Here is a 27,209-nt window from a genome sequence, read left to right as displayed (position 1 = left end):
TTGACACGATTCTACTACAATTAGAGAACACTAGAGATCATTTCAGGGCACTTATGCAAGGAATTTCGAATGCTGGTGATGGCAAGATCACAAATGACTTACTCCCAGTTCATGAGCTACGTCAGATAGTTAGTCAAGGCATACATAAACATAAATTGAAGCCATTGTTCCGCAGTAGGGAATTTATGCAATATTACCCATACTTAGAAGCAACACTAACACCAACATCAGTGATAGTTCATGTACCATTCATCACGGAAGACCTGTTCACAGTATACCAAATACACCCCTTCCCCTATAGAAACAACAACACTTTGGTCATCATCAACATCAACACAGACACCGAACTCATCATGGTCTCCAAGAGACGAGACACTGTCACTTTCGCAAGTGAGTCAACGATTGAGCGAAAGTGCCGCACATCCTTACATGCTGTTCATCTTTGTCCTGCGTACATTTTCACGTTTCAGCCTACTGATACGGTCCCTTGCGAAATGGCTATCATCAGCAATAACAATATTCATCATCATTGCAAAATCACTTTTGCTCCAGATAAACTTGTACACCATCAACGCATTGGACACTCGCAGTTTTTTTATTTCCCTCATAACACATCAGTTTACATAGTCTGTCCAGATATACCACCATCTCATACATCAGCCTCAGGATTATACATAGCACCAGACTACTGTGCGGTATTTACACCATCCATGTCTACTTTTTCCACCATCAATCACTACGCCGTTATCAACCATACACACAAACATTTCCACCCACTGCCTGATATGAACTTAAACATGAGCACAAGTATTAAGCTGACTTCACCTAAGTTTGAAACTATGCAGCTGATCAATGAAACAATGAAGCCCTGGGAAGATTTGAGTTTGAGTATGTTCAACCCATATTATGTGTATAGCCAAGCACCTTCTGTCTTTATAATCATCTGCATTGTAGTTGCAGTATTGCTGTTGGCAATGCACAGAATGCATGCAAAGAATTGCTAATTTGGAGTCATTGTTTAGTGGGGGGAGAGTTAACATCACAGTTAACCACCCTGAATGAAGTGTATATATTTTGTATATAGTATTAATTATATATAAAAAAAAAAAATAATAATAATAACACAAAGAAGAATGACCCATATATGACAGACCAGTACCATTATCTTTGAATGAAATATTAATAACTCTTACAATAATCTTAATTTTAAACTATTTTTATTCTTGCATGTATGCATTTCACTATAATATCCCAAGTACATACTGTATTACAGTTAAATAATTTACTTTAATGCATTTATTCCAATATGTATTCAACTTATTTAAAATGTAATATTACTGAATAATCACTATTTACTATGAATAATATATGTATACAATATTCATACAATTATGTTACTTTACAATATTATGTATTTCACTTAATTAGCTTATAAGTTCATTATAATGTGTATGTAGTATGTATTAATATATTATAACAATTAAATGTCGATGGTACGCCATTTTCGCGCGGCCGAGCAAATATAGGACTACATAATAGATAGATAGATAAATAGATAGATAGAGAGACAGATAGAAGCAGGAAGTCAAATGATGAGAAGGTGTTGTGTCTGCGAGAATCGAGCAGCGCTAAACATGCTTACACGGAGGAAAGCTGACGACAGCGGCCAGTAAGGAGATGATGCAGTTAGCTGTCAGCAGTCCTCTCGTGAGAAAGATCTGGTTGCCATGAGGAACATACGTGACACACCCCTACTACACCATATTTTAGGAAAGAGAGTTTAGAAGGAGACAAGCGACCCTAGAGAGAGGTCGAGACGGAGATTAGCCTTAGAACAGAGAGAGAGAGAGATAGCGAGACAGGGAGGTAGCTACCCGGGACTTATACTCTTATACCTGTTTAATATTTCCAAGACAAATAAAAATAGTCCCATACTATTCTTTACCTCTCCCGTCACTACATGACATCTGGTGGGGAAACTACTACAAGATATAAAGCCGCTCGACCACAAGTCTAAAATATACTTCTCTACAAGTAACTACAAAGTCTTTATGACATTTAGTCTTTATGACATTCTCACGAGGACTGTAAACCGAAGAGATGAAATTGTGGGCGTGGTTGATGATGATGATGATGGTTTAGTATTCCTGAAAGAATGCTTGTAGTAAAATAGTCTAAGAAGAATGGTGAAGGATGAGACGTAATAATGACGTGTTGTGTGTGTGTGTGTGTGTGTGTGTGTGTGTGTGTGTGTGTGTGTGTGTGTTTAGCAAAAATGCAAATTGCCTAGGAAGGTTAGAATAAAAGGTGAAAGACAGAGTAGAGAATCTTTTAGTATTAGCTCTACACGTTTTATCCTATTTTAATTGGGGCTAAAGTGGAACATCTTCGGTGTGTTATTCTGATAGCTTCTACCATTTTGTGTGAGCTGTTTTTCATGTGCCATATTCACTAACTTTCTCTCGTGTTAAATGAGTGAATTTTCCATGAGCCATTTTCACTAACTTTTTCTTGCATTAAATGTGTGAGTATATTACATTTTATATTAAATGTAATCTGGTGAAGCCTTTGTCTTGTTTTTCCATATGTTGCTTCTTCATATTTTATCCACAAACTCATACATGTGATAGATGAAGGAAAGACTATATTAAATACAGTTATTTAGGTTGTATGTTTTCTTTTATGATCGATGGATATAGGCAGTATTAGCTTTTTATGACTAGCTTTGGACTGGTCTAGCTTCGTATTGTGTGTGTGTGTGTGTGTGTGTGTGTGTGTGTGTGTGTGTGTGTGTGTGTGTGTGTGTGTGTGTTTCCATCTTTAGTTTTTATTCCTTAACTCTTTTCTGTGATATGTGAATGAATAGATTACCTCATGAACTTGCTATGTCTTGCATTGTATGGTGTATGCTATTTTCTCCACGGCTTTTTCGCTTACTCTCCTGTGATGTATGATGTGGCTGTATTGCCTTTTCATTGATTACTTTATGATTGGTTAGTTCTGTATTAGCTTTGTGTGATGTATAATGTTTCTTTCGTTACTTTACTACTGATTCTCCCCTCTATGATGAATAACATTATACAGAATGGCTTTGGATTAGCTCTCTTCTGGCCTTATGCGGTGTTCCTTTTGTAGCCATTTTAGGATTTTTTTTTTTTTTTGCTATAAATAAATAGCTCTGATTTGAGAAGCCTTGTCTTGCGCTTGTGTGGTATGTGTTGCTTGTTTAGGTTTTTGATCTTGAATTTGGCTTTCGGTTGTCTTATTATTATTTTTTTCTTGGAGAGAGCAATTTCGCGGGATTCTCTCCTTTGGTTCCTTCTTCCTTGCGTAAAAAAAACAGGTAAGTCGAATAGTTTGTGCAATAACTTTTCTGTGATAAATGAATGAAACGATAATGTCAGTGGGTAGCTTAAAGTTGGTATAGCTTTGTCTTGGCCTGTCTTTTGCTTGCTGTTCTTGCTTTGTAAGAAGCTCTCCTATATAATGAATGAATGAATATATTATCTTTTTTTATTAGCCTTTGAATGATTTAGAATTGTATTTACATGTGTGGTATGTTCTGTTCTTGTGTACCTTTTTTACTAACTCAGTTTCGCTCGATGGGTAGGTAGATACAGTACAATATACAGTTTGTTTTAATCGATTAACTTTTTCAGTGATTTAACTCTACCGATATAACTTTGTCCTTTGCCTTGTAGTGTGTGTGTGTGTGTGTGTGTCCACATGGATATGTGTATGTGTGGGACACGGATATGTGTACGTTAAGGTGTGTGTGAGCACGATTATAAACATATATCAGCAGATTTGTATAGTGAAACACACACACACACACACACACGTCATTATTACGTCGCATCCTTCACCATTCTTCTTAGACTGTTTCAGGAATACTAAACCATCATCATCAACCACTCCCACAATTTCATCTCTTCAGTTTACAATCTTCGTGAGAATAAATGACCGTCACAAATAATCTCTTAATCACTTCACTCCAGTAATTTGTTACTGCTTCCGTCAAACGATTTTTGTAAACTGTGAACAGATTTTTCGACCTGGAAGAGTTGCCTATAGCTTTCAGTAACCTTTCCGCTGCTAAACGTCTGTTAAAAGTTAAATAAAATCGGTCGGTGGTTAGTGCTATAAATCGACAGCCAAAAATCGATTAATATCGGTATCGGTACTGGTAGGGAAAAATTTTCCGATAATCGGATTTAAGCTGCAGTGGCAGACTTGTATGAACTTGCGAGTGTCACACACACACACACACACACACACTGGCGGTGTTCCATGGGTGATATGATTTAACCTTAATGTCTACATTCGATGGTACAAGAGCTGTGAGAAGAAAAGGGTTTCTTTTCATTTATTTTCTATTAATGTTAAGTAAAATCCATGCGATTACATAATAAACGATTTAATTATCGTTGCCTTAGAGTTTAAGGAAATCAGTGTCAAATTGGTCGTTACTTGCAAATCTAATTCTGTTTAACTTAAAATATCTATATTAATACATAAAGTTACATAGAATAACAATTCCTTTAGATCTTATATTTGGGTTTTTATCACAAAGAAGCTACAAAATGAGAACTGGGCAAAGTAATAGGCAGCATAAAGCACTTACCATAACTTTTGTTCCCCTAAAAGTACGGAACACTAATTCATGGGACAAATAGTAAACATATAACAGCTTCTAAATCTAAGCCAGATCATGGTGATTTAACGAGATATGAAACGCATAACATATACAAGCTTCTGGTCATTACTATATATAAATACATTTTTACGAGTACTTCAAAGTTCCGTACCGCATGTAAAATCTTGGCCGACGGGCCATTAGCCATAGAAATAAACAACATTTGTATTTAAACGTGCTATGACTCACAAAGGTATCGGTGCACAATATACGTGAACATTTTGGACCACAGAACGAAGCCCATTGAAATATTAGTGTCCGACCTACCACACGCTGGTAGGCCTATCGCCGGGAGGTGTCATATATCACCAACTAACAATATTTTCATGCAAACATTTAGCAAATGGTATGTTTATATAAACACTGTTCATAAAAAATGTGACGTTAGTAATGTAAGCAGTTGTTTGAATGTTTTCGGTAAGCACTGGATCCCTGAGCACCGATACTTTTGTGACTCAAAGTAGGTAACATTTTGATCATTAGCCAATTCAGGTCAGACCAACCGAGAGTTTGTGCATAGTGGAAAAATACACCTGCTGTCATTGCTGAGAGATTGGATTTAACACACTAGTAGTCGAAAACTGATCCTCATATATATCCTGATTAAAACCGCTCTCCATGAAATGAAGAAAAAATGCCCAAGTTCAGTGTATGCCAACCAAAAATGTAGCTATTGAAGTGACTCGCTTTACACACACACACACACACACACACACACACACACACACACACACACACACACACACAATACGAAGCTAGACCAGTCCAAAGCTAGTCATAAAAAGCTAATGCTGCATATATCCATCGATTATAAAAGAAAACATACAACCTAAATAACTGCATTTAATATAGTCTTTCCTTCATCTATCACATGTATGAGTTTCTGGATAAATTATGAAGAAGCAACATATGGAAAAACAAGACAAAGGCTTCACCAGATTACATTTAATGTAAAAAGTAATATACTCACACATTTAATGCAAGAAAAACTTACTGAAAATGGCACATGGGAAATTCACTCATTTAACACGAGGAAAAGTTAGTGAAACTGGCACATGAAAAACAGCTCACACAAAATGGTAGAAGCTATCAGAATAACACACCGAAGATGTTCCACTTTAGCCAATTAAAACAGGATAAAACGTGTAGAGCTAATACTGAAAGATTCTCTACTCTGTCCTTCACCTTTAATTCTAACCTTCCTAGGCAATTTGCATTTTTGCTAAACACACACACACACACACACACACACACACACACACACACAAGACTTGTTCAAACAGGAAATAGAACCAAGACGAAAGAATACGCTGAGTCATCTCTGAGGTTTGTTTAGACTACAACAACACGGAGATAGTAAGTACATGCTCTACACTTTAAGTATTGCAAAATGGATACATACTTTAGTAATGCAAATTTGGAAAAGAAAAGGGATAAAGGTAAAAAGCAAAATGATGATTTCTACCAAGAACTGGTTGAAGTAGAGACTCACAATAGACTGGTCGAACTTGTAAACAAACTAGAAATGGCTTTCAAAAATGAAATTGATGAAATAAAGAAGCAGATGCACTTGCAAAAGGAAGAAATAGAAAAACTAGGAAGGGAGGCCAATAAGAAAGACACAACCATCAGTGAACTAACAGTGGAATTGAGTACACTTAGGAAGAAAATGAGTGAAATGGCAAGTACAGTAGTCAATCACGAGAGTGTTATGGAAGAGTTCAAAAATGACACAGAGACAATTAGGCAAGTTAGCAGTCTTATTGACCAGAGCAGTGATATTGAGGAGAAGATAACACAAGTGAATGATGTAGAAACCACGTATGCTGAAATAGTGAAAGTAAAGAAACACTTAGAAACAAGGGTGGAGGAAAAAAGCATCAAAAAGAAGGTGAAAAGAATAATCCAAAACAATCCAAAGTTAGTCAGAGATTCAGTAGAGATAAACAAATCAATGGTAATCACTGGTATAGAAGAGGAAGAAGTTAAAAACTAGATCACAAGAGACAAAAAGGAGATGACAAATGTAATGAACTTACTGAAAGAAGTATCAGAGGAAATCTGTAGTAAAGACATAGAATAACACAAAAGGTTAGGGAAATACGAGAAAAGCAAGACAAGACCTCTAAAGGTGACTTTCCAGAGTGTAAACACTGTGGAAGAGATACTAAAAAATGCAAAGAATCTTATGGAAAAAGAGGAGTTCAAAAATGTATGGATAAAAAGATGCCTAACACAAGAGGAACTGGAATTACTGAAAGAGAAAAGGGAGGAAGCAAAAAAAAAAAAAAAAAAAATGAGGGAAGATCAGAAGAGGAGAAGAAGAAATTTTTTTTACAAAGTAATAGGATTGCAGGTACGAAAGTGGTACACAAACAGGATGGAAGAAAAAGGAGGAAGGTAGTAGAACCATGTCATGACAAGTATATAAACAAGATGATAAAGTTGATGTACTCAAATGTGGATGGAATGGTATCTAAATTACTAGAGATGAATGATTATGTCAGAGAAAATGAACCACAAATAATATGCCTAACTGAAACAAAATTAACACCAAGGATATCCAACGACATACTAAACTTAGAGGAATACAATATATGGAGAAGAGACAAATTTAAAAAAAGGAGGAGGAATTATAATATTAACTAAGAAAAATCTAAAAGTCAAGGAAATAAAACTAGATATACCATCACAAGTAGAACTGATTGCAGTAGAGATCGACACGTCTGAAGGTAAGGTAATTGTAGCCAATTTGTACATGCCACCCAGATCAAACACATGGGAAAGAGACGAATATAAGGACCTGGCAGAGAGTACAATTCAGAGTATAAGATCATTGCTACATAAAATGGAAGAGAAATCGGAAAGAATTATACTAACTGGGGACTTCAAAACAAATATAAATTGGAATACTCTAGATATAAATAGCCAAGAAAGCTGTTGGGACCAAAAGCTCCTGGATCTCGTACAAGAGATTTTCTTAACGTAACATGTGAGGGAAACCACCAGAAAAAGAGGACTTGATGTACCTTCAGTGCTAGATCTAATATTTACTAGGCAAGAAAATGATATTGATAGTTTAATATATCACACTCCACTCGGCAAAAGCGATCATGCAGTACTAAATTATAACTTCAGGATAGCATATGACATAGTAAACAGCAATGACAGTTATAAAAAGAGCCTAAACTATAAAAAGGGAAATTATCAAGACCTAAAGAAGTATTTCTTAGAAGTTGATTGGGAAAATGAGCTTAGAGGACAAGATTTAAATGCTGTATATAAATTTTTTTTTTGAATTTTATGAAATAGGCGTCCAGAAGTGCATCCCACAGCACAAAGAAGCAGATAAGAAAATACAGAAATGGTTCAATACAGAATGTAAAAAATCAAAAGAAAGAAGAGATTTGTTGTGGAATAGATACAGAAGACACAATAGTGAAAGGGCGTATAATAATTACAAACAGGCAAGAAACGACTATATAGGAATAAGGAGGGAAGCCCAAAAACAGTTTGAGGATATAATAAATAAAAGTAGTGATCAACCAAAGCTGTTTTCCAGCTATATCAGAAGCAAAACCAAAGTAAAAGATATAATACAATCAATTACGGACGAGGGAATCACTTATACACAAGAGAAAGATATTTGTGAAGCACTAAATAAGAATTTCCAATTAGTTTTTACAGAAGAAAAAAATTTTGAGAGGGACTATGTGGAACACGCATGTCCACACATACTACCAGATATACAAATAGCAGAAAAAGTAATACAGGAGGAGTTAAGTAGATTAGACAGAGGAAAAGCAACTGGTCCTGATGAAATTTCATGTTGGGTATTACGAGAATGTGCAAAGGAGTTAAGTAAACCATTATTTATAATTTTCAAGAAATCCTTGAGTCAAGGTAAACTACCTGATATTTGGAAAAAAACAAATATTGTCCCCTTATTCAAGAAAGGAAATAGACAAAATCCACTCAGCTACCGACCAGTATCACTGACCAGTGTTGTAAGCAAGGTATTAGAAAAACTTATAAGAAAAGCTTGGGTAAATCATCTAGAAGAACACAGTATGGTAACAGAAAGACAGTTTGGTTTCAGAAAAGGAAAATCATGTGTTACTAATCTGTTGAGCTACTATGACAGAGTAACAAACACAATACAGGAAAGGGAAGGATGGGTGGACAGTATCTATTTAGATTTCAAGAAAGCTTTTGACACAGTACCACACCAAAAACTTTTATGGAAACTGTACCATCAAGGAGGAATTCGAGGCAAACTGTTTTGTTGGATGCAAGACTTTCTCATCAAAAGAGAAATGAGGACAGTACTAAGAGGAAACTACTCATCATGGAAAGAAGTGACTAGTGGAGTACCACAGGATTCAGTGCTGGCACCAATCATGTTTTTAGTGTTTATAAATGATATAAACAGTAACACTGGAAATGAGAGCTATCTGAATATGTTTGCAGATGATGCAAAAATACAAAGGAGAACTACTAAAACAGACTCTTGTAAAGAGTAACAAGAAGAATTAAATAAACATCATGAATGGAGTAGTACATGGCAAATGGAATTCAATGTGGACAAGTGTCATGTAATCAAGTTTGGTAAAAGTGGAAAAAGACCTGATTGGGATTATAAGTTAGGAAATAAAACCCTATACACATCAGCAAGAGAGAAAGACCTAGGTGTGGTTATCAATAACAGACTATCTCCGGCTGACCACATCAGCGAGAAGGTACAGAACATGTATACACTGCTTGCAAATATGAGAATAGCATTCACATACATAAATGAAGACATGCTAAGAAGGATAATAACATCATTCATTAGACCAACCCTGGAATATGCATCAGTAGTCTGGAGTCCTCATCTCAAAAAGCATATAGACAAGATTGAAAAAGTTCAAAGGGCAGCTACAAGATGGATACCAAGCTTAGGGGACCTAAGCTACGAAGAAAGACTAAATAAACTGAATCTACCAACTTTACAGGAGAGAAGGAAAAGAGGTGACATGATAATGCTATATAAGTGCATATCAGGAAAGGAGAAAATAGACATAAATGATTACTTAACATATGGAGAAGCATCAGCAAGAGGACACTGCAAAAAACTGCATAAGAAGAGAGGTGATCAAGACGTAAGGAAATTCAGTTTCCCAAACAGAGCAATTGATCAATGGAATGCACTACCGAATGAAATAGTGTGTGCCAAAACAATTCACAAATTTAAGGATATGTACGATAAATATGGTTTAAGACACGGGACAGTACGAGCTTGACTCATTCCTGTAAAGATACAATTAGGTAAGAACAATTAGGTAAGAATTAGGTAAGAACACACACACACACACACACACACACACACACACACACACACACACACACACACACACACACACACACAACACGTCATTATTACGTCGCATCCTTCACCATTCTTCTTAGACTGTTTTACTACAAGCATTCTTTCCGGAATACTAAACCATCATCAGCATGAGCATCAACCACTCCCACAATTTCATCTCTTCAGTTTACAATCCTCATGAGAATAAATGATTTTCATAAATAATCTCTTAACCACTTCACTCCAGTGATTTGTTACTGCTTCCGTCAACCGATTTTTGTAAACTGTGAACAGATTTTTCGACCTGGAAGAGTTGCCTATAGCTTTCAGTAACCTTTCCGCTGCAAAACGTCTGTTAAAAGTTAAATAAAATCGGTCGGTGGTTAGTGCTGTAAATCCATCCATCCATTGCCAGACGCCATGTATCCCAAACGGGGTGGTCAAGGGCTTAGAGTTAATTGTTTTACAGGGAGGGGCACTAATCCTCCACCAACCCCACTTGACACGTAGGGATGCCAACAGCATCTGGTGTTCTCAGGCGGTCACCCATCCAAGTACTAACCAGACCCAACGTTGCTTAACTTCGCTGATCGGACGGGAAGCGGTGTACTCAACGTAGCATGGTTAGTGCTGTAAATCGACAGCCAAAAATCGATTAATATCGGTATCAGTATTGGTAGGGAAAATTTTTCCGATAATCGGATTCGAATCGTGATCGGCTGAGATACGATGAAAAATACATAAATGCTTGTTTTACCTAATGAGCCTAGACTGTAGCACTAATATCTCTACCACTGTAGATGTGAACTAGCGATGAAATGATTATGTTTCAGAGATACGGTCGTACTCCACACCGTAATGACTTTTAAATGATAAAATGCTTGAACTAAAACATACGAAATATCTAAATCATACTATTATAACACTTGTTAGAATGACGATTTGCACAAATACCTAGAAAACGGTCTTCTGTCAAGAAGCAGTGGCAGACTTGTATGAACATGCGAGGGTCACACACACACACACACACACACACACACACACACACACACACACACACTTGCAGACCTTGTATGTATAGCGTAGTAATGAAGAAGCCTTGGAAAGATCTATATGTAAATTTCTCCACCAAGTATTGTTTCACTGTTTATGCTGAGCTTCTACAAATTGCCAAATGTCGTTCATCCCATGTCCCAGAGTCACTGTCCTCTCATTGCCACAATATGCAGCAAATAACTTCTTATTTAGACTCCAGTGAGAAAACTGACTATTACGACTAGATAGAGAATACAATAACAAATAGGTGCGGCCATTTCGCGCTTATTTCACCAGCGAGTGTACACTGTGTATGTACATAAACCCACACGGTCATCCCACATACCACCAGTACACGTACACAGTATACCTTAGTAACCTCATTCTCAACTTGCTGCTTTCGGCGTTCAGTTCTCTCTCTCTCTCTCTCTCTCTCTCTCTCTCGAACGCCTGTATCATCACCATTACTGGGAACCTCTCATCGCTTTAGGTCATATTCTAGATGCCACTGGAAGATTAGCACCATCTCCTCAGCGATCTAGTTTGCTGTAACACCTTACCATTCTCGTGTATGCTGTCTGTATAGTTCTTATCTCGACGGGGTATGCATGAGTAACATACAGACGATACTGAAGTGTTATATTCAGCATAAATCGCTAGGCAAGAGGCGTTACGAAATCTACTGTGCCACTTAGCATAATTACATCCTTTATCCAATCCATAGCATGTCGCGCTTTTATAGCCCTTGTGTCATAGAAGAATCACTTGTAAATATCTGTAAACATCCTTGATCTATCTTACCAGCTCTCCGTAAACATAACCTAATCAAGCCACTAAAGTGTAAATAAAATACCTCTGACCTGTCTCACCAGTTCTCTGTAAACAAGTAATCAAGACACAAAATTATTTAATCTTTTTACTCAATAATCAAAATCACTTCTGCGAGCTCCGCAAATCTGACCTTCAAGATTCAGTGTTTCTCCATATTATATTAAGACAGTGATACACAAAGCTATGCAATTTATGACCAAGTTTATGATCTGTGTTTGTGTGTGTGTGTGTGTGTGTGTGTTTTCCATTTGTTCTTACTCTACCCAAGTTCTGTAAAGACGATGACGAACCATACTGCAACACAAAACCTTATTTTAATTTGTCCTATATTATTATGAAAAGACGTTTCTTAAATCAGGTAATAGTGGTGGTGGTGTTAATTTTAGTTACCGGTACTGTAGCTGTAGAGTGAATGTAGCTGTAGAGAATAAGAAGAAATTAGAAAACAGAGAGAGAGAGAGAGAGAGAGAGAGAGAGAGAGAGATAAGACTGCGCCTTACTTTTTTTTTAGTACATTCGCCTTGGTGAAAGTATCCTACCACGGTCAAGGTCAGGTAAAGTGAAATACCCGCCGCCGCCGGACCACTCACCCCGCCACCCCCCACCCCACCACCGAGCCACCACCACCACACCACCACCCCAGGAGGACACCACGGCGGGGTTAGTGACCCAGGACAAGAGGGTCACCAGGACACCTATTCCCAAAGCCCCTCTTCCCCACAACCATCACAACACCAGGTGAGCGGCAAAAGGCAACGACCCTGCCGAGGTTCGGGGTGGGGCTGATCCAGAGTCAGTCCCAGGCAACGCCGCGGTACAGCCACCGTACGCCCTTCAGTTGTTTCCCCGTGTGACACCGCCATCACGGCCACCGTACGTGAAGGGGGAGGGAGCGGCCACAGTACGCCCCTCAGTCACAGCCACCTCTGGGGACGGCCTCGGGGTGTTAGTTATTGAACGCGCCCTGACTGGCAGAGAGAGGAATAGTGGAACCGCGTTCACGGCCACCGTACGTGACGGGGAGGGAGCGGCCACCGTACGCCCCTCATCCATTATTACCTCCTACGGGCGTAACGCCTCAGTTACTTCCCGAAGGGCAGGCAGGCCCACGGCTACGGCCTTAGTGCGTGCAAGGGTAAGCAGACCCTTGGCTATGGCCTCAGCACGTACCGGAGAGGGCGCTGCCTCTGTGCACCCCTCTCCTGCCTTTTCCTCCTGTGGGGGCAACACAGCGTTCACGGCCACTGTACGTGACGGGGAAGGAGCAGCCACCGTACGCCCTTCAGTTGCTTCCCAACAGGTGGGTAGGCCCACGGCTATGGCCTTAGTGCATGACAGGGTAAGCAGACCCTCGGCCATGGCCTCAGCACGCACCGGAGAGGGTGCTGCCCCTGTGCACCCCTCTCCTGCCTTTTCCTCCTTCGGGAGCAGCACTGCATTCACGGCCACCTTACGTGACGGGGAATGAGCGGCCACCGTACGCCCTTCAGCTGTGAGCCATAGGAGTCACGGAACCACGTTCATGGCCACCGTACGTGACAGGGAGGGCGTGGCCACCGTACACCCCTCATTCGTGACTCCCAAGGCTCTTCCGGAGCAGGAGGTCCCTTGTGCGGCCGACCCATTTCCTCTCGGCTCCGTGGGACGTCCTTTGTCTCCCCACCGAAGCGATTCCACAGAGGTGCTGGCAGAGTGGTGGTGTGGCCCAGTCCAAACCCTGCCACTTACCCCTGGGAGGTCCTTGTCCATGACGGACACCCAACAGAGGCGACGCCGCAGTCCAACCCTGACAGTGCTCCTTCCTGCAGGCAGCCGCAGCCCCCTGACTCCCAGGTCTGGCCAGCAGCCCCTAGGCCCAGACCACTGAGGCTCTCTCTATCCTAGGAGCCAGAGGCGCCAGGCCCGCCTCCTGCAGCTGTTTGGCCCCAGTCCCGAGGGCCACCCCACAGGTTGAGGCCCCAGACTGGAGGGCCTCCCTGCACCCCATTGACGCTGCCCCAGTGTGAGGGCTGCCTCTCAGGTCGAGGACCCCAGAGTGAAGGGCCTCCCTGCACCCCGATGACGACTACCACCCGGGCAGTGACGTCCCTACGGACAGTGCGCTGCACCCTTCAGGAGGGCTCCCCGTAGGGCCTTTCTCTCATGCCCCGGACGTGCAGGAAAGTGATACCCAAAGGAAATACGGGTACGTAGTGACATTGATACAGTGAACAATCACCACAGTAGTTTATAGTGAGAGAGAATAAAGTACGGCCTGAATAAGTGTATAGCTATAAACCCATTCAGTGTACAGTGACCTGATACCTGGCAGAACAGAAAAGACCGTATAGAGGAGGGCGTAAAGAAATCGTGGGTTAGAGCAGGTGCGCGCGGGGTTCATTAGAAACCTGTGATTCAATGCTACTGGGACTAAGTAACTCCCACGAGTGACGTGATCTGCATTCTACCCATTTATGGTACTATTCGCTTCCCCCGCTCCTGATCCCGTCCTCCCACAGTGAAACAGACTCAGTGAATTAAACGCCATCTCTGCCAAAGTGTATTATTCGGGTACTGTAATATCCATACTAAGTATCCCTGTACAAGTGAATAGTGACTTACTGTGTGTGCCATTTTGTCTATTGTATTAAAGGCTAATTCTTTATTCCCTGTCTTTTACCAGTATCCAATATCCCTTTGTCTATATTGTCACGGTGTCAAAATTAAAGGAATAGATGTGTTAAGGTGTACTGCCTACTTTTTATGTCCTGTTCCTCTGTGGGTACTTTACTTCCGGTCCAGAAAGAGGACCCCGCTCAGTAGCTGGTGTTCTTAAGATGAGAAGTTGACTTAAAAACGCCCAGCATAACACTGGTGGCCAGCGGTGGTTCTGGATCCGAATAAAGCACGGAGGAACGATAAAAGGAAACTTGCACAATGGCAGCCAAACCTCACATCCAATTGCCGAAATTCAACCCGGAGCAATATGACATAGATGTTTATTTGGATATGGTCAAACCCCTTTTAGACATCGGGTTCGACTCTGACAGAGAAAAGATAGCCGTCACTCTACCTAACCTGGGAAAAATAATTGCCACTGTCGCAACAAAAGTCATCCTAGAACTAACATGGGAACAATTCGCCCACATTGTAAAGCAGGCTGTCATGCCTTCTATGGGCAGAGTCGTCGCTCTCGCTCAGCTAGACGCTCTTGCCTATGACGGTAACTTGGACAACACTTTCGTCCAGGCGCGGCGCCTCGTCACCGCCGCTTATCCCGACGCAACCACAAATACTCGGGACTTGCACACCTTCAACGCCCTGCTGAAAATTCTCCCTAGCACAGTCAGGGAGCATTTCACCATTTACGATCCATCAGGGAATATGGATCAAGACCTACAACTCGTCCGACGCCTCCTCGCCGCCCGTCCCACACCGCAACCCATACACGTGGTAAACAAATTCCCCACCACCAAAACTCCACCACAAAAGGTTACACCACCGCCCCACCCATCCACCATGGATCCGTCTCCAGCAATTCCCAGGGCGCACCCACAGAGAAGGCGCCCCAACCCCAGGGACCAGGGCAACCTCATCTCTATTAATCCCTGGGAATTCACGGCCTGCAGTCGCACCTGCCCCCTACAGGATATTAGGGAACAACTCAAGGCAAACAGACACAGAGCCCTTACCCAGGGGCGCAGGAAGGTATCTTCTCTGGAGGAAGACGCCCAGGAAAACGACACCCCGCCCCCAGTCTACCCAGGACCAGACAACGAGGAGCACGACGACCACATCACCACTCAGCAGATGGATTTTTAGGCCCGCCCCCCGCACCTCCCCACGGTGGCGGGGGCCACTTCACATCTCTACCGACCCCCAGTCTATGACCAAATTCTCCTGAACGGGGTCAAGGCTAGATTACTGGTGGACACGGGAGCTGCCAGGTCATGTCTATACTCCCATTTCTACTCCTGTCATTCCTCCACTTTTGGCCCCCTTCTCCCCACCTCAGCCAACCTTATAGACGCGGGGGATGGCCCCCTGCCTATCCGTGGGGAAACTTGGGCGCTCAGGACCGACACCCATCAACAAGTCTCCACCACTCACCCCTTCATCATTTTTTACTCTACATGCCGCCAGTATGACGGATACCTAGGGCTGGACCTCCCTCAGAAACTCCACACCAAGATCGACTGTCATCAATGCCGCCTTCACTTCAGTCCAGCCCCCCTTCAGAAAAAAAAAGAAGGAAACGCAAACACAAACATACAACAAAACAACACCAACACCAACACCACCACCCACACACCCCACACACATACACCCCCTCCCCTAACACTCACGTCCCCCAGCGCCTCTGCACATGCAACACCACCCCAACCTCACCCAACACACCACTCCCCCACTCCCCCAACCCATCCACTCCACCACTTATACCACCCACCTCCCCATCTTTTCCCGCCTCGATTGCCTCCACCGTCACCATCCCACCCCATCACGAAGCTTGGGTGGAACTAAACAGACCGTCCGGTACCTCCGTCCTTTTTTCCCCATCCCTACCTACCGGATCACTCTCCTCCTGTCTAGCATCCCCCACCTTCCTCCCCCCTGAGGCCCGAGCAATCCGTATCGCTAACCTCGCCACAACACCACTAACACTACCTAGAGGACTCATCATTGGCGACACAGAGGATGCTGAGCCATGCCACACACTACCTTCTCACCATCCAACTCTGCCGGACCTACCCGCGCATCTATCTCCTTCCCAAACCAACAGCCTCGAACAATTACTCCTGGACTTCCAAGACCTATTCTTGACTGGCCCAACCGACCTCGGCCACACCACTTACCTCAGTCACGAGATACATACGACCGGACCACCCATTCGCTAACCATCTCGCCGCAAAAACCCTAAGCAGCGAGCAGAGGAAGACTGGCAGGTCCAGGACATGATTGATGCCGGCGTTATCTCCAACTCCACCAGCCCGTGGTCCTCCCCAGTCGTACTCGTGAGGAAAAAAGACAGAACCATGCGATTCTGCGTTGATTACCGCAGAGTAAATGATGTCACCATATAGGACGCCACACCCCTACCCAGAATCGACGACTCACTCGACTCCCTACACGGCTCCAATTGGTTCTCCACCCTCGACCGGCAATCGGGATATTGGCAGGTTCCCCTCCACCCAGATGACAAGCAAAAGACCGCTTTCTCGACCTCAAATGGGAAACATTACGAATTCAACGTCCTCCCATTCAGACTCTGCAACGCCCCAGGCACATTCTCCTGTCTGATGGAATCAGTGCTAAGTGGCTTAACCTGGGAAATCTGCCTGGCCTACCTAGACGACGTCATCGTTTTTAGCCACATCTGGGCCAACCACCTCCACCGCCTCAAACAGGTGTTCCTATGTATCCGCCAGGCAGGCCTCAAGCTCAAGCCAACAAAATGTGTCCTAGCCGAACGATCCGTCTCCTTCCTAGGACATGTGATCAGAGCCGAGGGCATCTCACCTGACCCCGACAAACTGCGCGCCATCGCCGAAATCCCCCTACCACGAGACGTCCATGAAACCCGGGCCTTCCTAGGCCTTACGTCATACTACTGACGGTTCGTAAAAGGGTTTGCAAACATAGCCAAACCACTACATGAACTGACAAAGAAGGGTGAACCATTTATTGGGACCGAAACCAGAAAGACCACATTCAACGACCTCAAATTCAAACTGATCTCAACACCCATAGTAGCTTTCCCAGACTACAACCTCCCTTTCCATCTGTATACTGACGTTTCCCTCATAGCCATAGGGGTCGTCCTCGCGCAAGTCCAAAACAGGCGCGAACATATCATCGCCTGCCCCAGCCGTACCTTGAACCAAGCCGAGTGAAACTACGCAGCCACCAAATGCGAGTGCCTTGGTATAATCTGGGCGCTAGAGTACTTCCATTCCTACATATCCGGCACCCATGTAGTCATCATCACAGACCACCAATCACTACAATGGCTACGCCAGTCCAGTACTAACAATGCCCAACTCATTCAATGGCAGGAAGCTCTCAATGAATTCGATTTTGAAATCTCATACCGCCCAGGCAATCTCCACACTAACGCCGACGCCCTCTCCCGTCTACCCATCAACGCCGTCCGCCCAAAACCAGACTTGATTCAAATGTGGAAGGACAAACAGTGCCCTACCTGCATCCCGCCACGTACATTCGCCAGGTTACACCTCCACGGTGAACGCCTGTATGACTCAGACAGCCACATCGTCCTCGACCCCGCCTTGGCTCAAGACACTATGATACACCTCCACGCCAATAACGGCATCCACCTTGGCATCAAAAAGCTGTTACAAGTGTTCTCTGACATGTATTGGACAGCCAACCCTTCCACCATTGCTAAAAACATCATCCAAGCATGCCGCGCCTGTGCTTTAGGAAAGGACATGCACCCCCGGCCCATCAGGCAAATTAACTGCACAAAAACCGTGGCAGCTGCTTTCCCTCGACATCGTCAGCCCCCTCACACCAAAATCAGGGTACAAATATATCATCACGTTCATTGACGTCTACTCAAAATTCGTCATCGCTTGTCCTGCCAAAGATCATAATGCCGTAGCAGTTGCTGACGCCCTGGTCCGCCATGTCTTCCCGTTTTTCGGCATCCCACAAGCCCTACACTCAGATAATGCCCCTGAATTCACAGGAAAAATCTGGAAAGAACTAGCCAAAATATTCGGCTACTGAATCTCCCACTCATCCCCCTACTGGCCCCAAGGTAACAGCGTATGCGACAGGAGCCATTGATCCCTCCTCAATCAAGTCAGGACCATAATCCTGCAGACAGGCAACGACGATTGGCCCTCCCACATCAAAATTGTTCAATGGGGCCTTAATACCTGCCCACGGGACGACGGCGTAACCCCACACGAGCGAGTATTCGGGGAATCCCCACTCCTCCTACCCCTCCACCACCACCTACACCCTCCAACCCCCCCTCCTCTACCGACCCCCTCCACCACCTTAAACGACGCCTCCACCACCTCCAATGCCAACAGGACCTTATACCAGACTCCAAACCCTCCAACCCCTACAAGCCGGTCGACTCAGTAGCGGTTGCACAACTGCCCATCCCCACCAAGACTTCCCCCAGGTTTGAGGGCCCCTTCAAAATCATCAAAGTCCCTAACCCCTACCAGGTTGTCATAGACCACCACGGACAACCAAACACCTACCGAAATCATCACCTGCGCCCATTCCACCCCTCCAACAATGACCACCCTCACACCCGCGTGCCCCGCACCTCTCCATGCACACCTGGCCCATCAGCGTCTTCTCAGAATTACCCCCCCGACTCCTACTCCTACTCCTTCTCACTCCCACACTCCGCATCCCCCACAAGCACGCCGCCTCTCACCTCACCTACCCCCACCACCCAACCCCCCACGACAACACCAACCCCCAACCCCACAACCCCACCCCTAACCTACCCACACCTAACCCCACCTCTCTACCACCAGATCCTGCACCACCGCCATCACCGCCCATAACGCAACCTCCACCACACCAACTCAGCCGACCAACGCCCGACACCACACCACCCTCACCCACCACCCATCACCCGCACAGCCGCCAAGGCACCACCACACCCACTGCACCACCCTCCATAGCAGTCACCCCACCTCACAACCCCCAACATACCACCCCACCCACTACACCACCGCCCAACCCACCATGTGGAACCACTCCACCACGTGCACCCGCAGCCCGCCCACCTACACCCCCCTTACCCCACGACCATTCTCACTACACATGACATACCGCACCCCCTCCCGCTACCCCACCCACCTCCGGCCATACCCCCTCACCACCACGTGCACACCCACCTTCACCACCAACACCACCCTCACCACCACCACCACCAGATCAGGACGCCTGTCATGACCACCCTCCAGATACACCCCAACCCCACCACCCACCAACCACAAAACCCCCTACTCACCACCTCAACCCACCCCCACCCCAAACACCACCACCATCACCCTACACCTCCACCAAGCAAAATGGAATATCCCCAAATCCCAATTCCCCAAAGCCCAACGCTCCTCCCACCCACCCAGACCCCACACTCCCCTCACTCGCCAGCATTCGCCTCCTACCTCTGCACCAAGCACAACCACCCGAGATGAGCATTTGCTGGATCTACTGGCAGCCCCACAACCGCCCACAGGTCAGGCTCAGGGCAACACACCAGCTTCTCTGGATCCTCCGCTGGACAGACCGCCCATCCTCCCTCTGGCTTACTCTCCACCCACACCGAAAACCTAACCTCACCACCCTTCACTGGACCAACTTCCTCCGACACCTCACCCCAGCCCACCAAACATCCACCACAACGACATACCACCTCCAGTCACGGGGCCGTGACTTTTTCAAGACAGAGGGTGGTGAAATACCCGCCGCTGCCGGACCACTCACACCGCCACCCCCCACCCCACCACCGAGCCACCACCACACCACCACCCCAGGAGGACACCATGGCTGGGTTAGTGACCAGGACACCTATTCCCAAAGCCCCTCTTCCCCACAACCATCACAACACCAGGTGAGCGGCAAAAGGCAATGACCCTGCCGAGGTTCGGGGTGGGGCTGATCCAGAGTCAGTCCCAGGCAACGCCGCGGTACAGCCACCGTACGCCCTTCAGTTGTTTCCCCGTGTGACACCGCCATCACGGCCACTGCACGTGAAGGGGGAGGGAGCGGCCACAGTACGCCCCTCAGTCACAGCCACCTCTGGGGACGGCCTCGGGGTGTTAGTTATTGAACGCGCCCCGACTGGCAGAGAGAGGAATAGTGGAACCGCGTTCACGGCCACCGTACGTGACGGGGAGGGAGCGGCCACCGTACGCCCCTCATCCACTTTTACCCCTCAGTTACTTCCCGAAGGGCAGGCAGGCCCACGGCTACGGCCTTAGTGCGTGCAAGGGTAAGCAGACCCTTGGCTATGGCGTCAGCACATACCGGAGAGGGCGCTGCCTCTGTGCACCCCTCTCCTGCCTTTTCCTCCTGTGGGGGCAACACTGCGTTCATGGCCACCGTACGTGACAGGGAAGGAGCGGCCACCGTACGCCCTTCAGTTGCTTCCCAACAGGTGGGTAGGCTCACGGCTATGGCCTTAGTGCGTGACAGGGTAAGTAGACCCTCGGCCACGGCCTCAGCACGCACCGGAGAGGATGCTGCCCCTGTGCACCCCTCTCCTGCCTCTTCCTCCTTCGGGAGCAGCACCGTGTTCCCGGCCACTGTACGTGACGAGGAAGGAGTGGCCACTGTACACCCTTCAGCTGCGAGCCCTAGGAGTCACGGAACACGTTCACGGCCACCATACGTGACGGGGAAGTAGCGGCCACCGTACACCCTTCAGCTGTGAGCCCTAGGAGTCACGGAACCTCGTTCACGGCCACCGTACATGACAGGGAGGGCGTGGCCACCGTACACCCCTCATTCGTGACTCCGAAGGCTCTTCCGAAGCAGGAGGTCCCTTGCGCAGCCGACCTCTTTCCTCTCGGCTGCGTGGGACGCCCTTTGTCTCCTCACCAGAGCGATTCCCTGGAGGTGCTGGCGGAGTGATAGTGTGGCCCAGTCCAAACCCTACCACTTACCCCTGGGAGGTCCTTGTCCCTGACGGACACCCGACAGAGGCGACGCTGCAGTCCAACCCTGACGGCGCTCCTTCCTGCAGGCAGCCACAGCCCCCTGACTCCCAGGTCTGGCCAGCGGCCCCCAGGCCCAGACCACTGAGGCTCTCTCTCCTAGGAGCCAGAGGCACCAGGCCCGCCTCCTGCAGCTGTTTGGCCCCAGTCCCAAGGGCCACCCCACAGGTTGAGGCCCCCAGACCGGAGGGCCTCCCTGCACCCCATCGATGCGGCCCCAGTGTGAGGGCCGCCTCTCAGATTGAGGCCCCCAGAGTGAAGGGCCTCCCTGCACCCCGACGACGACTACCACCCGGGCAGTGACGCCCCTATGGACAGTGCGCTGCACCCTTCAGGAGGGCTCCCCGTAGGGCCTCTCTCTCACGCCCAGGACACGCAGCAAAGTGATACCCAAAGGAAATACTTGTACGTAGTGACATTGATACAGTGAACAATCACCACAGTAGTGTATAGTGAGAGAGAATAAAGTACGGCCCGAATGATAAGTGTATAACTATAAACCCATTCAGTGTACAGTGACCTGATACCTGGCAGAACAGAAAAGACCGTATACAGGAGGGCGTAAAGAAAACGTGGGTTAGAGCAGGCGCACGCGGGGTTCTTTAGAAACCTGTGATTCAATGCTACTGGGACTAAGTAACTCCCACGAGTGACGTGATCTGCATTCTACCCATTTATGGTACTATTCGCTTCCCCCGCTCCTGATCCTGTCCTCCCACAATGAAACAGTCTCAGTGAATTAAACGCCATCTCTGCCAAAGTGTATTATTCGGGTACGGTAATATCCATACTAAGTATCCCTGTACAAGTGAATAGTGACTTACTGTGTGTGCCATTTTTTCTATTGTATTAAAGGCTAATTCTTTATTCCCTGTCTTTTTCCAGTATCCAATATCTCTTTGTCTATATTGTCACGGTGTCAGAATTAAAGTAATAGATGTGTTAAGGTGTACTGCCTAGTTTTTATGTCCTGTTCCTCTGTGGGTACTTTACTTCCGGTCCGGAAAGAGGACCCCGCTCAGTAGCTGGTGTTCTTAAGATGAGAAGTTGACTTAAAAACGCCCAGCATAACATAAAGCATCCTGGAAACGAATATGTTTGTTTATTTCCGTAGGTGAAAACTACCCGGGAATGAAAGTTGGTCAAACACTCACCTTGGTCGTTCCTTCCCTTCGTCATTTAGCCAGTTGCTACCGTACGAGGTGGACGTGTTTGCTCTTATGATTAAACATCTTCAGCCTGCGTAGATTTGGACGGGGGGGGGGGAAGGTGTGGCCTGCGTAGCTATGGACAGGAGGTTGTGGCCTAAAATTAGAGTGGGAGGGGGGGAAGGGTTGGGGGGGACTGCTTGTTGGCAGTGGGAGAGGGAAGAGGGAGGGGGAGGGGGAAGGGGAGGAGGAAGAGGAGGGAGGACGACAAATATTTCACTTTGTTTTTCATTTGTCCTTTATATGAAAAGACGTTTCTTAAATCAGGTAATAATAGTGGTAATAGTGTGGAGAATAAGGAGAAATTAGATAGAAAGCAGAATCAAGAGAGAGAGAGTTACTCGCCTATGTAAGTTAGTCAAGGCCACTCACTCGAGCTTTTCCTCAGTCATTTACCCACCACCCACCACAGAAGGTGGACGTGTGAGATGAGCTCTCTTGATTAAAACATGTTCAACCCTGTGTAGATTTGGGCAGGAGGTATGTGACCTAATAATGGGGGGGGGGGGGGGGAATGCCTATTACGAAGTGTCAAGGATTAAGCGTGTATAGACCTGGACAGGGCCTGAAGTGGGGTTTGCCTGAAGACATGCCCAGTAGTATGCAGAGGGGGGGGGGGGAAGCCCATTACACAGTGCCCAGGAGTACGCGTGCGCAGACCTGGGCAAGGGTTTGAAGTGGGGTTTGCCTGAAGGGATGCCCAGTAGTACGCAGAGGGTGGTGGTGGGGGGGGGGTAAGGGGGATGCCCATTACACAGTGCCCAGGAGTACGCGTGCGTACTCCTGGGCACTTTTATACTACTCATATAACTCAACATCAGCAAAACGCCGGGGGCCTGTGACACTATCTCACTAGTGTATCACATTATTATAGTGTAATAAATTAAACACAAGTAAAAAAAAAAAAAAGGCCACATATCACATCCCGGAAATTACCATACAATTAGCCTTACCGTCAGTTGTATGATAGTTATTGGAAACCATTATTTAAGCTAAATTAATTAATAATTTCGTCAAAAATATTCTCACCATAGATTCACACCATGGATTCCGAAACAACAGATATTGTCTTGCGATTCTTCTGGCCTAAAAATTTTAAAATATCATTACTGATATGTACTCTAAAGTATGTAATTATATTAGTCGATGTACTCTATCTACATTTCCAGAAACTTTTGATAAAGCGCTTCATACTCGGCTTCTTGTGAAATTTAATACCTGGCATTGGTGATGGAGGGCTTTCATACGAAATGTACAAAAAGAGTTTTAATTTGCAGGGAAGAATCAGAGCCTGCATGAATGTTACAACCAAGGTGGCACAGCGCTCAGTTTTTGATCCAGTACTGTTTCTAGTTTATGTCGATGGTGTTGACGGAGGTTTGAGTTGTAAATTATCTAAATTTACTGACGATTCAAAAATAGCCTACAAAGTAGATGCACATGAACAGATTTATAATTTATTAGGTGTTCAACTGGCTCAAGAGTGGTAATTAGATTTTAATACTGGAAACACCAAGTCCAACACTGTTGGAGTAAAAGCTGAAAATTATATACACTAGGAATAATACTCAACTCGTGAATGTAAACTAGTAATAGGAATATTAATAATAATATTAATAAATAATTAACCAAGTTCATGGAGTACGAAAGCATTAAAGAAAGCTAACAAACTAGCTGGATTTACAGGCACAGCATTCAAAATCAGATAAAGAAAATCCTTACATGGTGCAGTTCCTTAATGTGACCGCATCTGCAGTATTATGCACATTTTTGTGGAAAAGTTAGAGTATGCAAACAGTACTAAAACAGATATATACGAAGATAGTTCAGAAGGCTTAAAGCTACTAAGGTTCTCAGATCAAACAGTATGAGGATTTTTTGATTCACGCATGCAAAATTTTAAAAGGACATGATTGTGTGGGAGTCCTTGAAAATTTTACAGTAGATCTCTCGAATTACACTACTGGTTATGATTGTAAAATTATCGGCAAAAATATCCAGTCAAATGTAAAAAAATAATAATAATAAAATAAAATCAAATAAAATCTTCAACGGCGAAAAAATATGTAGGCTTGAATCACCAGGAAAACACATTCATAACTTCGCAATATGAAAACTGGACTGACTGTTTTCCTGCTTCTGCTGAGGAGAAACTAGCATCAGCAGTTAATTATGAAAATAATGTTACATTTTCTTTACAGAGTAGCAGAGTGTAGTATATTGTTCCTCCTAATAGTATTTCCTTTGATATTTTTTTGGCAGTATTTTTTATGGTGCACGGTGGTCCTTCCCAGTTTTTAATGTCGAGTTTGCAAAGAGGGTTTGCTGTACGAAAGTGGGCCTTGTAGCTTTGCCAGTCTGATCTCGATCATATAAGAATTTGATTGGCAGGCATAACTTCTCTTTAACAAACAACTTCAAAAGGACTTATATCGGTTGCTGTTTGCATTTCTTTGCGCTCCATTCCATGTCGAGGAAGAAATGCATCACTAGTTGCGAAAATTAATAAAGTAATGTCCATATTAACACTCACTTATTCAGTATGGCAAGTGTAATAAATCCTCTGAGAACAAAACCTCTCTGCATTGCTTTAGTCTTGCAGCTACCAGCATGGGCGTAGCCAGAGGGGGGACGAGGGGGGCCATGCCCCCCAATTGGGTTGCTGGGTCCAGTCATTCTAACGATTATTATTATTATTATTATTATTAACCCTGCTATTAAAAATAAACTACCTTCCCTACAATTAAGAAGGAATGTTTCCTCCCTTGCATTATTTCACAGATATTTTTATGGCAAATGCTCAGAGTTGCGTCCATTGTGCCACCTCTCCATGCCTTCCCTCGTGCTACACGGGCATCTGGTAGTGCTCATGAATGGAATGTCACTCAGCCATATTGCAGAACTTCTGCCTATCAGAATTCTTTTACTCCCCGAACTGCATCTCTCTGGAACTCGCTTCCCCAGAGTTGTTTCCCTCCAAACTTCAACCCACAGCTGTTCAAGTCGAACTGTTACAGATATTTTATGAACACAGGACATCAGTAATCTGGTGTATGGATTATTTTTGTTTTAATTCATTTGTTTTTCCTTCCTCTATTCTGCAATATATATATATATATATATATATATATATATATATATATATATATATATATATATATATATATATGTATCCATCCATCCATCCATCATCCAATCCTACATTGCCCCAAGAGGAGCGTAGGAGCCCGGGGCTAGGCAGTTGGTCTCGACATTTAAGATGAGAGTGACCAGCCTCGCTCATCCCTGAGTGGTAATACATGAGCAATCAACCCCAACCATCCCTTGGATATAAACCTTCACCGGCTCAATCCGACTGGAGCGTACTAATTACCCACTAAACCACCAGGTGCCAAAATTTGGTTATATGGTTGCCACCCAGCGTAGTAAATGGTTTCCTGGTGTACAGGAAACCATTTGGCTTGTCAATCAGTGTAAAGTCACCCACAGGCAGTAGGAAAAGGAAAGAATGAAGGAAAGAAAGACAGAAGAGGAAGTGTAAAGTCACCCGTAGGCAGAAGGACAAGGAAAGAATGAAGGATAGAAAGACAGAAGAGGAGGGAAGGAAAGAAGGATGGAAGAGAGGAAAGGGCAGACACCCGAGAGCAGCAATATATCGAGTGAGTGGATGGTGAGCGCCCCCACCTACCACTAATTATATATCGTTTCGTTTCGTTTCGTTTTTAAAGGCTCCAACATGCTTGCATGTGTCGGCCTTGGTCACTTAATGGCGGCTCTCCACGCTGCACGATCCATTGCAGCCTCCCTGTTCAGTCCCTTAACCCTAAGGTCATACTTAATGACCTCGTCCCATGTCTTTCTCGGTCTACCCCTCATAACCCCACCCCCAATATTAACACTTCTCACCTTCCTCACCCAATTATCATCCCCCATCCTCTCCACATGTCCAAACCACCTCAATCTACCTCTCCTCATCACAACACCAATACACTCCAGTCCCATCCTACCTCTCAACTCTTCCATTGTATGTATATATATATATATATATATATATATATATATATATATATATAGATACATATAATACGATTAATATCAAATAATCACTTATGTTGCTTAAATATACTGGAATTTTTGGATGCCAATGAGCCATTGCCTAAACAGTATAGTTACCCTTATATCTGGGTGGTTTTCTTTCAAAACCAGTATTTTTTTTTCCAATTTTGAATATTGTATATGTTGTTATTATCTAGATAATATCTCATCTTACTAATTAGTAAATAATAAAACATTTTGGTAATTACTATGTAAGAGACCAACAAGACCATTTTTTTTTTTAAATTTTATTCTTATTCGAATGTTCGCCACGTGCGTTTATGCTTCATTGTCGATGTTTGTTA

At 44.7% G+C, this 27,209-nt stretch overlaps 1 pseudogene; it reads right to left on the bottom strand.

Annotated features, from left to right (window-relative positions):
- Positions 1–10,556: 10,556 nt before the first annotated feature.
- On the bottom strand, positions 10,557–10,675 carry LOC145401875 (5S ribosomal RNA; annotated as a pseudogene).
- Positions 10,676–27,209: the final 16,534 nt, after the last annotated feature.

Source organism: Coenobita brevimanus, chromosome 56 (genome assembly GCF_032717465.1).
Source record: "Coenobita brevimanus isolate Jiangsu-jjx chromosome 56, ASM3271746v2, whole genome shotgun sequence".
Taxonomy (NCBI): Eukaryota; Metazoa; Arthropoda; class Malacostraca; order Decapoda; family Coenobitidae; genus Coenobita; species Coenobita brevimanus.
Note: the sequence above shows the minus strand (reverse complement) of the source record. Positions and strands in the feature narration are given on the sequence as shown.